This window comes from Hyla sarda, chromosome 1 (assembly GCF_029499605.1).
Source record: "Hyla sarda isolate aHylSar1 chromosome 1, aHylSar1.hap1, whole genome shotgun sequence".
Lineage (NCBI taxonomy): Eukaryota > Metazoa > Chordata > Amphibia > Anura > Hylidae > Hyla > Hyla sarda.
The window spans coordinates 422339685-422350543 of NC_079189.1; the positions used below are offsets into that span (position 1 = coordinate 422339685).

The 10859-nt window shown below is 42.9% G+C and overlaps 1 protein-coding gene across 1 annotated transcript in view; it reads right to left on the bottom strand.

Annotated features, from left to right (window-relative positions):
- The window catches only part of TPST2 (tyrosylprotein sulfotransferase 2), a 59293-nt gene that overhangs the window by 47971 nt on the left and 463 nt on the right, over positions 1-10859 (bottom strand). The gene's annotated exons all lie outside the window — the stretch shown is intronic.

Consider the following 10859-nt stretch of genomic DNA (forward strand, 5'->3'; position numbering starts at 1 on the left):
GGGTCCAACTGCTGGAGTCCCCCGCGATCATTAGGATGAGACCCGGCCCATAATGAGGAGCGCGTGCTGCAGCCAGCATGCCCTCCTTTTATTCCTATATGAGCGCCAAAGACCCGAGTACAGCACTCAGGCATCATCGGCGCTCCCAATGAAATGAATGGAGCGCATGCGACCTACTTGTGCTAGAAACTGCTGGCAGCCCTAAATAGGCACTGGGAAGGGTATACATACCTGTGCTCTGGGTCATGCACTTTACATGGCATGAAAAGAATGCTTTTAAAAAGGGCCCATTCATACTGCAGAATATCCACCTGGAGAAACTCTGAGCACAGACTCTGGGCAGCATGCGTCGCTCTAAAATCACTGTCTTCATAGACAGCAATGCATTTGCAAGGGGATTCAGCTGAAAGAATGAACATAATTGGCAATTCGAATTTCCAAGGCAGAATGTCAGTTGCAGAAATTCTGTAGTTGCAGTAGTGCAGCAAAATCCCCTTGAAAACAATGGGAGGCTTTTGCACTGGATTTTCCACAGCGGAATTTCTGAAAGAAAATATGTATTGTGAATGAGCCCTTAATGTCCCAGCCCCAAAGAGTGTTTTCTGACCGAACACTAGAGCTGTAAATCATTCATTGGTGAAAGGCAGAGACAGGGGGGGGGTCACGTCATTACAGGAAGCAAGGGGAAGATCTCACCTCTCCGACTCCTCAGCAGTGGGGACATTAGAGAGCCATTTTCTAGGCCATGCAAAGCTCAGAGGTATGTATACTCTCCCATTCCCAGTGCCCACTTAGGGCAGTTGCCAGTTTTGCTAGCAAAGAACTGCTGACAGTTTCCATTTAAGTAACTCAGGCTAAGTTCCCTAACCTTTCTTCTTGCTCACATTCTTACCGGCAGGAGGATGTGGGCGTGCTGGGGGGACCGCTTCCGCCCTCACTTCACGCTGGCCCGAGGGAGTCTGGACCGAGGAGGAGCAGCGGAGAAGCAGCCGGCCGGCCGGGAGAGGGTAAGAACGCCTTCCACAGCGCTGTCACCTGTCTCCAGTCATCTAGCCATGTCCACAGCTGCAGCGAGCACCTCGCTCGCTCCTGCAGCACTGTGCTCGTCACGTGTGCCGGCCACAGTCTGGAACTTCGGACTCATGCCAGGCCAGCATGAGTCCGAAATCCATAAGCGGCCGGGACATTTAGGGAGACCCCTAGTGGTGGGTTTCTCAAACTGAAAACAAACATGTAAATATATTTAGGAACTTGTAAATAATACATTACTGTGCAACATATAAAATGTTGTTAGGGGGGCTTTTTTTTTTGTAGATAATATGTTTTATGAAGGGAAGATTCTTTAAAAGTACACCCACGGGGGATATGAGGGGACAATAATGACTGACCCGGGATAGGCAGTAATAAATCATCATTTGACGCAGGGGTGTGGAAATGTAATAAAAAAAACTACTCAGCCACAGGACTAAAACGGAGAAAAATCTACTTGTCCCTCATGACGATCCACTTGTCCGGGCCAATTTTCGCTTTTACACTCGTTTATTCCTCCTTGCCCTATAATAGCCATAACTAACTACTATAATGATACCTTTTACATTTTTCCATAACATATGCACCAAAACAAACAAAAAAAAATATTGGTGAAGTGAAATTGAAATAATAAAAATATAATTTAGCAAATTTGGTGGTTTTCTTTTCTACACCATTTACCTTGTGGTGGAGCTAACATGTTGTTTTGATACTTTAGGCCAGCCTGAGTACAGCAGTACCAGATTTGTATCGTTTCCGTCAGGTTTTACTAATTTAAAAAAATCTGAACTTTTCCCAAAAATTTTTCATTTCCATTTTCTGACCCCTGTAGTTTTTTTTTTTCTGTACCTGGTATCTGTACCATTTTGGTATTCATCTGACTTATTAAATCGCTTCTAACATTTTTTTCTGGGATATTATAAAAATTGCAATTCTGTGGTTTGGTATTTTTTTTTTACATTTACGTAATTTACCGTACGGGATACATAATGTTATATCTTAATATTTCGCACAATTATGCACGCAGCGATAAAAATATGTTTATTTTTATTATGTTTACATGTTATTATATAGGATAAGGGGGTGATTTGAACTTTTCATATTGAAGGGGTTAATGAGTGGCTTTTAAACTTTTAACAATTTTTTTTTTTTTTTTTAGACTTTTAGGAGGAATCATTTGCTTCCTCATACAGATCAATAGAGTTCTATTGAACAACACTGATCTGTGTGCTCTGAGATTCATTGATAGAGCCTAGTTCAGGCACGCTCTCAATTACAGAGCCACGGGACAGCAGGGAACAGAGGTAAGCCGCCCGGCTACCTCTTTAGTGCATCGCAGAACACCCTCCCCCCCCCCCCCCCCCGCGCGCGCGATCGCGCTGCACGGGGGGGCGCTTAAGATCCACCCCGCTAGCCCACCAGGGAGCATTCACATGTCCCTTTAGACGCCCCCTGTCAGTTTTGACAGCGGTGATCTAAAGGGTTAATAGCTAGCCGCGGCGATTGCCGCATGCTGGCTATTAGCGGTGGCCCCCAGCTACTGAGAACAGCCGGGGGCTGAAGAAACGCAGCAGGAGTCCGGAGCCCGCTCCATACAGGCTGCTGAGCGCCGCTGCGCTTGTCAGGTCCGGCCCTACTTGCCCGAAGCCGGGCTAAGAGCCGGAAAAATTCACCTGCCCGGCGTCCGAAACTGCATGTCCCGGGCGTCGGGCGATAGGAATTCCACATCCCTGTTTGACGCAATGTTACATGACGTGCGGCCTCCTGGCTCCTTACATTTTTTTTCTGGCTCCTAGATTTATAACGTATTTGTGAAGCCCTGGGCTAAAACTCCAGGTCCAAAAACAGTTGCTGCATTTTATATAATGTCTTTATGCAAATGCAGTATACTGGTCTTTATGGACGGCATAATGGTAAGGTTTTTCTGCACACAACAAATAGAAGACTATGGCGGAAGGACATATTTCCTGGGGAGTCTATTGAAGCCCTATACATAATGGGCAGATCCATCACTTTACTATCACACACGTGACAACTCCAACAAGTTTCACTTGTATTTTTACAGACTTAAGAAGGTGAAAAGGTAAGGAAGCAGTAATTTCCTTTTTAATAACCTCAAGAAACTCCCAAAGGCCTCCTTCACACATTTTTTTGGCTAAGAACAACATCTAAAACCCTTTTTTTTTTTATTTTATTTTTTTTATGGTAACATTTCTTTCTGGCATTTTTAAGGATGTGTGTTATATTATTTGCTTTTTGGTGGCATATTTTCAATTACAAATTCTTTGTAATTGATACCAAAACACTGAGAAAGCAATGATTGTTGTGGAATTCATATTCCCTTATTTTTAGGAAGAAAAAGAAACAAAAGTCATGAAAAATATGTGAAGACATATAGGTGATGTGATGTTGTATTCTGACCCCTATAGCTTTTTAAATTTTCCGCATTGGGGAATCTATAAAGGGATTTATTTTTACGCTGTGATCTGTACCAATTTTTGCTTTGATTTTTTGATCACTTTTTATCCATTTCTGTCAATTTCTTACATTTATGCCTTTTATGCCTATCCCCCTGTAGGATCATAAACATCATAATTTTATAGTTGGGACATTTCGGCATGCGGTGATACCAAATTATATATATATATATATATATATATATATATATATATATATATATATATATATTATTATTTTTTTAAGTAGAAAAATAGGGTAATGTATATCACTAATGGTGGAAGCTATATATTATATATGTATATACATACACACACACACACACACACACACACGATGAATGGGTGCAGGCAACTGATAAAGAATCAAGTCCACCAATTCTTCAGCATAGATTAAAAAAAATAGAGCCAGTGCAGCACTCCATAAAGTGAAAAAAAGTGAAATTATTCCATCAAAAAAACGTGTAAAGTAGCAGCGACTTTTCGATCCTCTCCAGGATCTCTCAAGCCTGGAGAGGATCGAAACATCGCTGCTACTTTTATACATTTTTTTGATGGAACAAATTCACATTTTTGACGGTGACTCCGGTCAGCTCAGTTTTGACCCGTATGCGGTTTTGGATCGGACCTCAAACCGTAGTATACGGTTTGAGGTCCGGTCAGGAAACCGCATCCGGGTCAAAACTGAGCCTACCAGAGTCACCGTATGACTCCGGTCGGCTACGGGCGGCTCATTAAAGTAAATGGACTTACGGGCTGATCGGGCTGGGGTACAGGAGCGCCTGGTTTGCCCCTCCCCCCGCCGGATCCGGCACCCGTATGTACAAAACGAGATGTGAATGCAGCCTTAGTGAGGTCAACACAGAGTCAGTTTGGGTTACGTTGCAGTTTGGTAATCATGCAGTAACTCGTGTAGGGGTGATATATAGACCACCTGGCCAAGTTAAAGAATTAGATGATCTACTAGTTGAAGAAATAGCTAAAATGACAAAGAAAGGAGAAGTTATTATGGGAGACTTCAATCTTCCGGAGATAAACTGGAAAACCAAAATAGCTAGTTCTTCCAGGAATACAGATATTCTAAATTCCCTACCGGGATTATCTCTAGAACAAGTGGTTGAGGAGCCAACGCGGAAGGAGGCCATTTTGGATCTGGTATTCACAAATGGGGATTTGGTATATGATGTTATTATAGGCGAAAGTGTGGTTTAATATAAGAACAGTGAAGGAGTCACACCACACAAAAATAAAAGTTTTAGATTTTTGAAAGAGACTGTGGTACTCAGCAGAAGTGGCCAAAATCATAAAAAACAAAAAGCTAGCATTTAGTAATTATAAAACAACCCAGAGCAATGAAGATAGGGAAATCTACAAGACTAGGCAGAAAGAGGCCAAGCAAGTTATAAGAACTTCTAAAGCGCAGGCAGAAGAAAAACTAGCTCAGTCTGTGAAAAAAGGGGAGAAGACATTCTTCAGATATATAAATGAAAAAAGGAAATTAAAGGGGTACTACCGTGCTGACAACTTATTCCCTATCTAAAGGATAGGGGATAAGTTGCCTGATCGCGCGGGGTCCCGCCGCTGGGGACCCCCACGATCTCGCATGCAGCACCTCGCTCTCAGGCCCCGGAGGGAACATCCGCTGGGGTCTGATGACGTTGCCGGTGAGCGTGACGTCACAGCTCTGCCCCCATGTGACGTCACGCTCCGCCCCTCAATGCAAGTCTATGGCAGGGGGTGAGACATCTGTCTCATGGGGGCGGAGCCGTGACATCACAATACTCCGGCCCCGTGATCGGCAGTCAGACCCAGATGTTCGCTCCGGGGCCTGATGAGAGCGGTGTGCTGCGTGCGAGATCACGGGGGTCCCCAGCGGCGGGACCACGCGCGATCAGGCAGCTTATCCCCTATCCTTTAGAAAGGGAATAAGTTGTCAGCACGGTAGTACCCCTTTAAAACAAGGCATAACTAAATTAAAAACAAAGGAAGGAAGGTATGTAGAAGAGAATAAAGGGCTAACGGACTGCCTTAATGAATACTTCTGTTCAGTTTTTACAGAAGAAAAAGAAGGAAAAGGAGGAAGACTAATGATTCGTTTGATACATGTGTCTTTACAGAGGAAGAGGTTCTACGTTTGCTATCTAAAGTGAAGACAAATAAGTCACAGGGGCCTGATGGGATACACCCAAAATTATTAACCTCTTAAGGACCCATAATGTACCGGTACGTCATGAGTCCGCTCGCGTTCTATAATGCGGGGCCACAGCGGGTCGGGCCCGGCCTCTAACAACGGCCGGGACCCGTGGCTGATGGCACGCAACACTGATCGCGGTGCCGCGTGCTATTAACCCTTTAGACGCCGGTTAGCTCAGGGAGCTGTTCGGGATCGACGTGGCAAAATCGCGGCATCCCGAACAGCTTACATGACAGCCGGAGGATCCCTACCTGCCTCAGTGCTGTCTGATCACCAAATGAGATTCAGGCATGAGCAGTCAAGCGGCAGAATCATCGATCAGTGGTTTCCTATGAGAAATCACTGATCAATGTAAAAGATCAGTGTGTGCAGTGTTATAGGTCCCTATGGGAGCAATAACACTGCAAAAAAAAGTGGGGGAAAAAAAGTGAATAAAAGATCATTTAACCCCTCCCCTAATAAAAAAGTTTGAATCACTCCCCTTTACCCATTTAAAAAAAAAGTGTAAATAAAAATAAACATATATGGTATCGCCACGTGCGGAAATGTCTGAATTATAAAAATATATCGTTAATTAAACAGCACGGTCAATGGCGTACACGCAAAAAAATTCCAAAGTCCAAAATAGTGCATTTTTAGTCGCTTTTTACATCATGAAAAAATGAATAAAAAGCGATCAAAAAGTCCAATCAATACAAAAATGGTACCGCTAAAAACGTCAGATCATGGCGCAAAAAATGAGCCCTCATACCGCTCCATACACGGAAAAATAAAAAAGTTATAGGGGTCAGAAGATGACAATTTTAAACGTATAAATTTCCGTGCATGTAGTTATGATTTTTTACAGAAGTACGACAATATCCAACCTATATAAGTAGGGTATCATTTTAATCGTATGGACCTACAGAATAATGATAAGTTGTCATTTTTACCGAAAAATGTACTGTGTAGAAACGGATGCCCCCAAAAGTTACAAAATGGTGTTTTCTCTTCAATTTCGTCGCACAATGATTTTTTTTTTCTGTTTCGCTGTAGATTTTTGGGCAAAATGACTGATATCACTGCAAAGTAGAATTGGTGGCACAAAATATAAGCCAGCATATGGATTTTCAGGTGCAAAATTGAAAGGGTTATGATTTTTAAAAGGTGAGGAGGAAAAAATGAAAGTGCAAAAACCGAAAAACCCTCAGTCCTTAAGGGGTTAAAGGAAATCTGTCATCAAACACACAAAAAAGATATTTTTTGGGAAGATTCTGAGGAGACTAGTCTTCAGATAGCCAGATAGATACCAGATAGAGAAGAAAAGTAAAATTGGACTAGTTCACTAGATGTAACAGTATGATGTATATCAATGCATGACATGATGTGACATCTCATTTAATTTAATTAAACACACAGGACAGGAGAAAGGTGACCAGTAACCGTCTCCGACCCTGACCATTGACCTAGGGCTATGTAAAACCAATTGCTCCCCTGCCTTTCTCTATTTGCTGCTGCTGCGCCTGCAACTTGATTTTTCATTTACCTACAGATTGCTCAAATTCTAATTTTTACGCATTGTGTGAAGTCTGAACACTGTTTGCAAATCACAATGACATGATATATTTATTTAGTTGTTCTCATTGTTGATGAGAATGTATATTATCCTAATGTAGGCAGGCTACAGCATGTGTATAATCCATCTAGGAGGGCACAGTATCTAATCCTTTAGGGTAGGGTCACACGGACCATCCGCCACATATTTTACGCTGCGGATCTGCTGATGAACCCTCCAGTGTGCCTCCAGCTGTGCCCGCTCGAAGCAGCAATCCGCCGCTATGGGCAGATACACTGCGATGTGCAGATTGCCGCTAAAAGCAGACACAGCTGGAGGCACATTGTAGGGTCCATCATTGGCGGATCTGCAGCGCAAAATACGCTGCGGATCTGTCCATGTGACCCTACCCTAAAGGGAATCTGTCATCAGTATCACCTGAACTAACCGGTTGGTATAGTAGGCTTGTAGTGCAGATGACACTGATTAAAATAATACTTACCTGGGGTAAGAAACAGCACCCCGCCAGAACATCTGGTCGTGGACGTTGGAAGTTTTTAAGGCAGTATATGGAGTATTTCTCTGTAGACCTACCTTAGCTCTCCTCCAGATAGAGGAAAGCTGTCCCTCTAGTTGTACCCATACTGCAACATAACACCCCATGATATACAGCTTATACTGTACCCAGACCGCACTATATGACACCCTGTAATATATATGGCTAATACAATACCAAGACTGCAACATATAACACCCCATGATATACAGCTTTTACTGTACCCAGACCGCACTATATGACACCCTGTAATATATATGGCTAATACAATACCAAGACTGCAACATATAACACCCCATGATATACAGCTTTTACTGTACCCAGACCGCACTATATGACACCCTGTAATATATATGGCTAATACAATACCAAGACTGCAACATATAACACCCCATGATATACAGCTTATACTGTACCCAGACCGCACTATATGACACCCTGTAATATATATGGCTAATACAATACCAAGACTGCAACATATAACACCCCATGATATACAGCTTATACTGTACCCAGACCGCACTATATGACACCCTGTAATATATATGGCTAATACAATACCCATACTGCAACATATAACACCCTATGATATACAGCTTATACTGTACCCAGACCGCACTATATGACACCCTGTAATATATATGGCTAATACAATACCCAGACTACAACATATAACACCCTATGATATACAGCTTATACTGTACCTAGACCGCACTATATGACACCCTGTAATATATATGGCTAATACAATACCAAGACTGCAACACCCTATGATATACAGCTTATACTGTACCCAGACCGCACTATGACACCCTGTAATATATATGGCTAATACAATACCCAGACTGCAACATATAACATCTTATAATATACAGTCATGGCCGTTAATGTTGGCACCCCTGAAATGTTTCCAGAAAATGAAGTATTTCTCACAGAAAAGGATTGCAGTAACACACGTTTTGCTATACACGTTTATTCCATTTGTGTGTATTGGAACTAAACCAAAAAAGAGAGGAAAAAAAGCAAATTGGACATAATGTCACACCAAACTCCAAAAAGGGTCTGGACAAAATTATTGGCGCCCTTTCAAAATTGCGGACAAATAAGATTGTTTCAAGCATGTGATGCTCCTTTAAACTCACCTGGGGCAAGTAACAGTAACCACACCTGAAAGCAGATAAAAAGGAGAGAAGTTCACTTAGTCTTTGCATTGTGTGTCTGTGTGTGCCACACTAAGCATGGACAACAGAAAGAGGAGAAGGGAACTGTCTGAGGACTTGAGAACCAAAATTGTGGAAAAATATCAACAATCTCCAGGTTACAAGAACCATCTCCAGAGATCTAGATTTGCCTCTGTCCACAGTGCGCAACATTATCAAGTAGTTTGCAACCCATGGCACTGTAGCTAATCTCCCTGAGCGTGGATGGAAGAGAAAAATTGATGCGCATGATAGTCCGGATGGTGGATAAGCAGCCCCAAACAAGTTACAAATATATTCAATCTGTCCTGCAGGCTCAGGGAGCATCAGTGTCAGCGCGAACTATGTCGACATTTAAATGAAACAAAACCCTATTCTACTGTTTACCGAAAACAGAATGAGGCCTACAAAGAAAAGAACACCGTGCCTACAGTGAAATATGGTGGAGGTTCAATTATGTTTTGGAGTTGTTCTGCTGCCTCTGGCACTGGGTGCCTTGAATGTGTGAAATCTGAGGATTACCAACGGATTTTGGGTCGCACTGTACAGCCCAGTGTCAGAAAGCTGGGTTTGCATCCAAGATCTTGGGTCTTCCAGCAGGAAAATGACCCCAAACATACATCAAAAAGCACCCAGAAATGGATGGCAACAAAGCGCTGTAGAGTTCTGAAGTGGCAGCAATGAGTCCAGATCGAAATCCCATTGAACACCTGTGGAGAGATCTTAAAATTGCTGTTGGGAAAAGGCGCCCTTCCAATAACAAAGACCTGGAGCAGTTTGCAAAGGAAGAGTGGTCCAACATTCCGGCTGAGAGGTGTAAGAAGCTTATTGATGGTTATAGGAAGCGACTGATTTCAGTAATTTTTCCAAAGGATGTGCAACCAAATATTAAGTTAAGGGCGCAAATAATTTTGTCCAGACCATTTTTGGAGTTTGGTGTGACATTATGTCCAATTTGCTTTTTCCTCCCTTTTTTGGTTTAGTTCCAATAAACACAAAGGGAATAATGTGTATACCAACATTTACGGCCATGACTGTATAGCTTATACTGTACCCAGACCGCAATATATAACACCCTATAATATATATATAGCCCATACAATACCCAGACTGCAATATATAACACCCAATAATATACAGCACTAGGGATTTAGACCCCTTTTACACTGCCGTTGCTCCCCGTTGACGGCTGTCAGTCTTTTTTTTCTTTCTAACTTTAATGGCCAATCTTATGACGTGGAGCAATGGGCAACAACGGGTCGCAGCGGCTCCCATTTAAAAGCTAGGACTGGTTGCTATGGGCAACAAAGCCAGTTCTCTTTTAGACCGTTTTGATAAACTCATAGTTTTTCTATACATTTCATTGACAGAACCTGCAACTAAATCCATAGTGGAATATTGGCACAGAACCTACACGATTGTGTGTGGATCTTCTGTGGGAACGTCGCTGCATGCCGTCGTACCTATAGGCCCCATTCACATTTGTTGATGACTGAGGCAGACTGAGAAATGTGGGAACGCCACAGTATATGTGTACCCCTAAGTACACCTGCAGCATACCCTGAACCCGTGATGTGAATGTGGTGCTGACGGCTTGGGTCATGATGGGAATGCTGGCAGGACCCTGTGTGTGAACACAGCCCTGTAGAGAGGGGACAGGCACCAGTTGTGCCACCCACAATGCACAGCAACTGTATGTGGAAAGGGCCATTTACTACAGATCCATCAGGCGAGCCCTCTAGTGGTCTCAAAACTGTGACCCTCCACCTCTTGCAAAACTACAACTCCCAGCATGCCATGCTACAAGTTGCAGTTTTGCAACAGCTGGAGGGCCACAGTTTGGAGACCATCAGTCTAGAGGTAGATACAGAGGTTGTCACTCAGCTGTCCT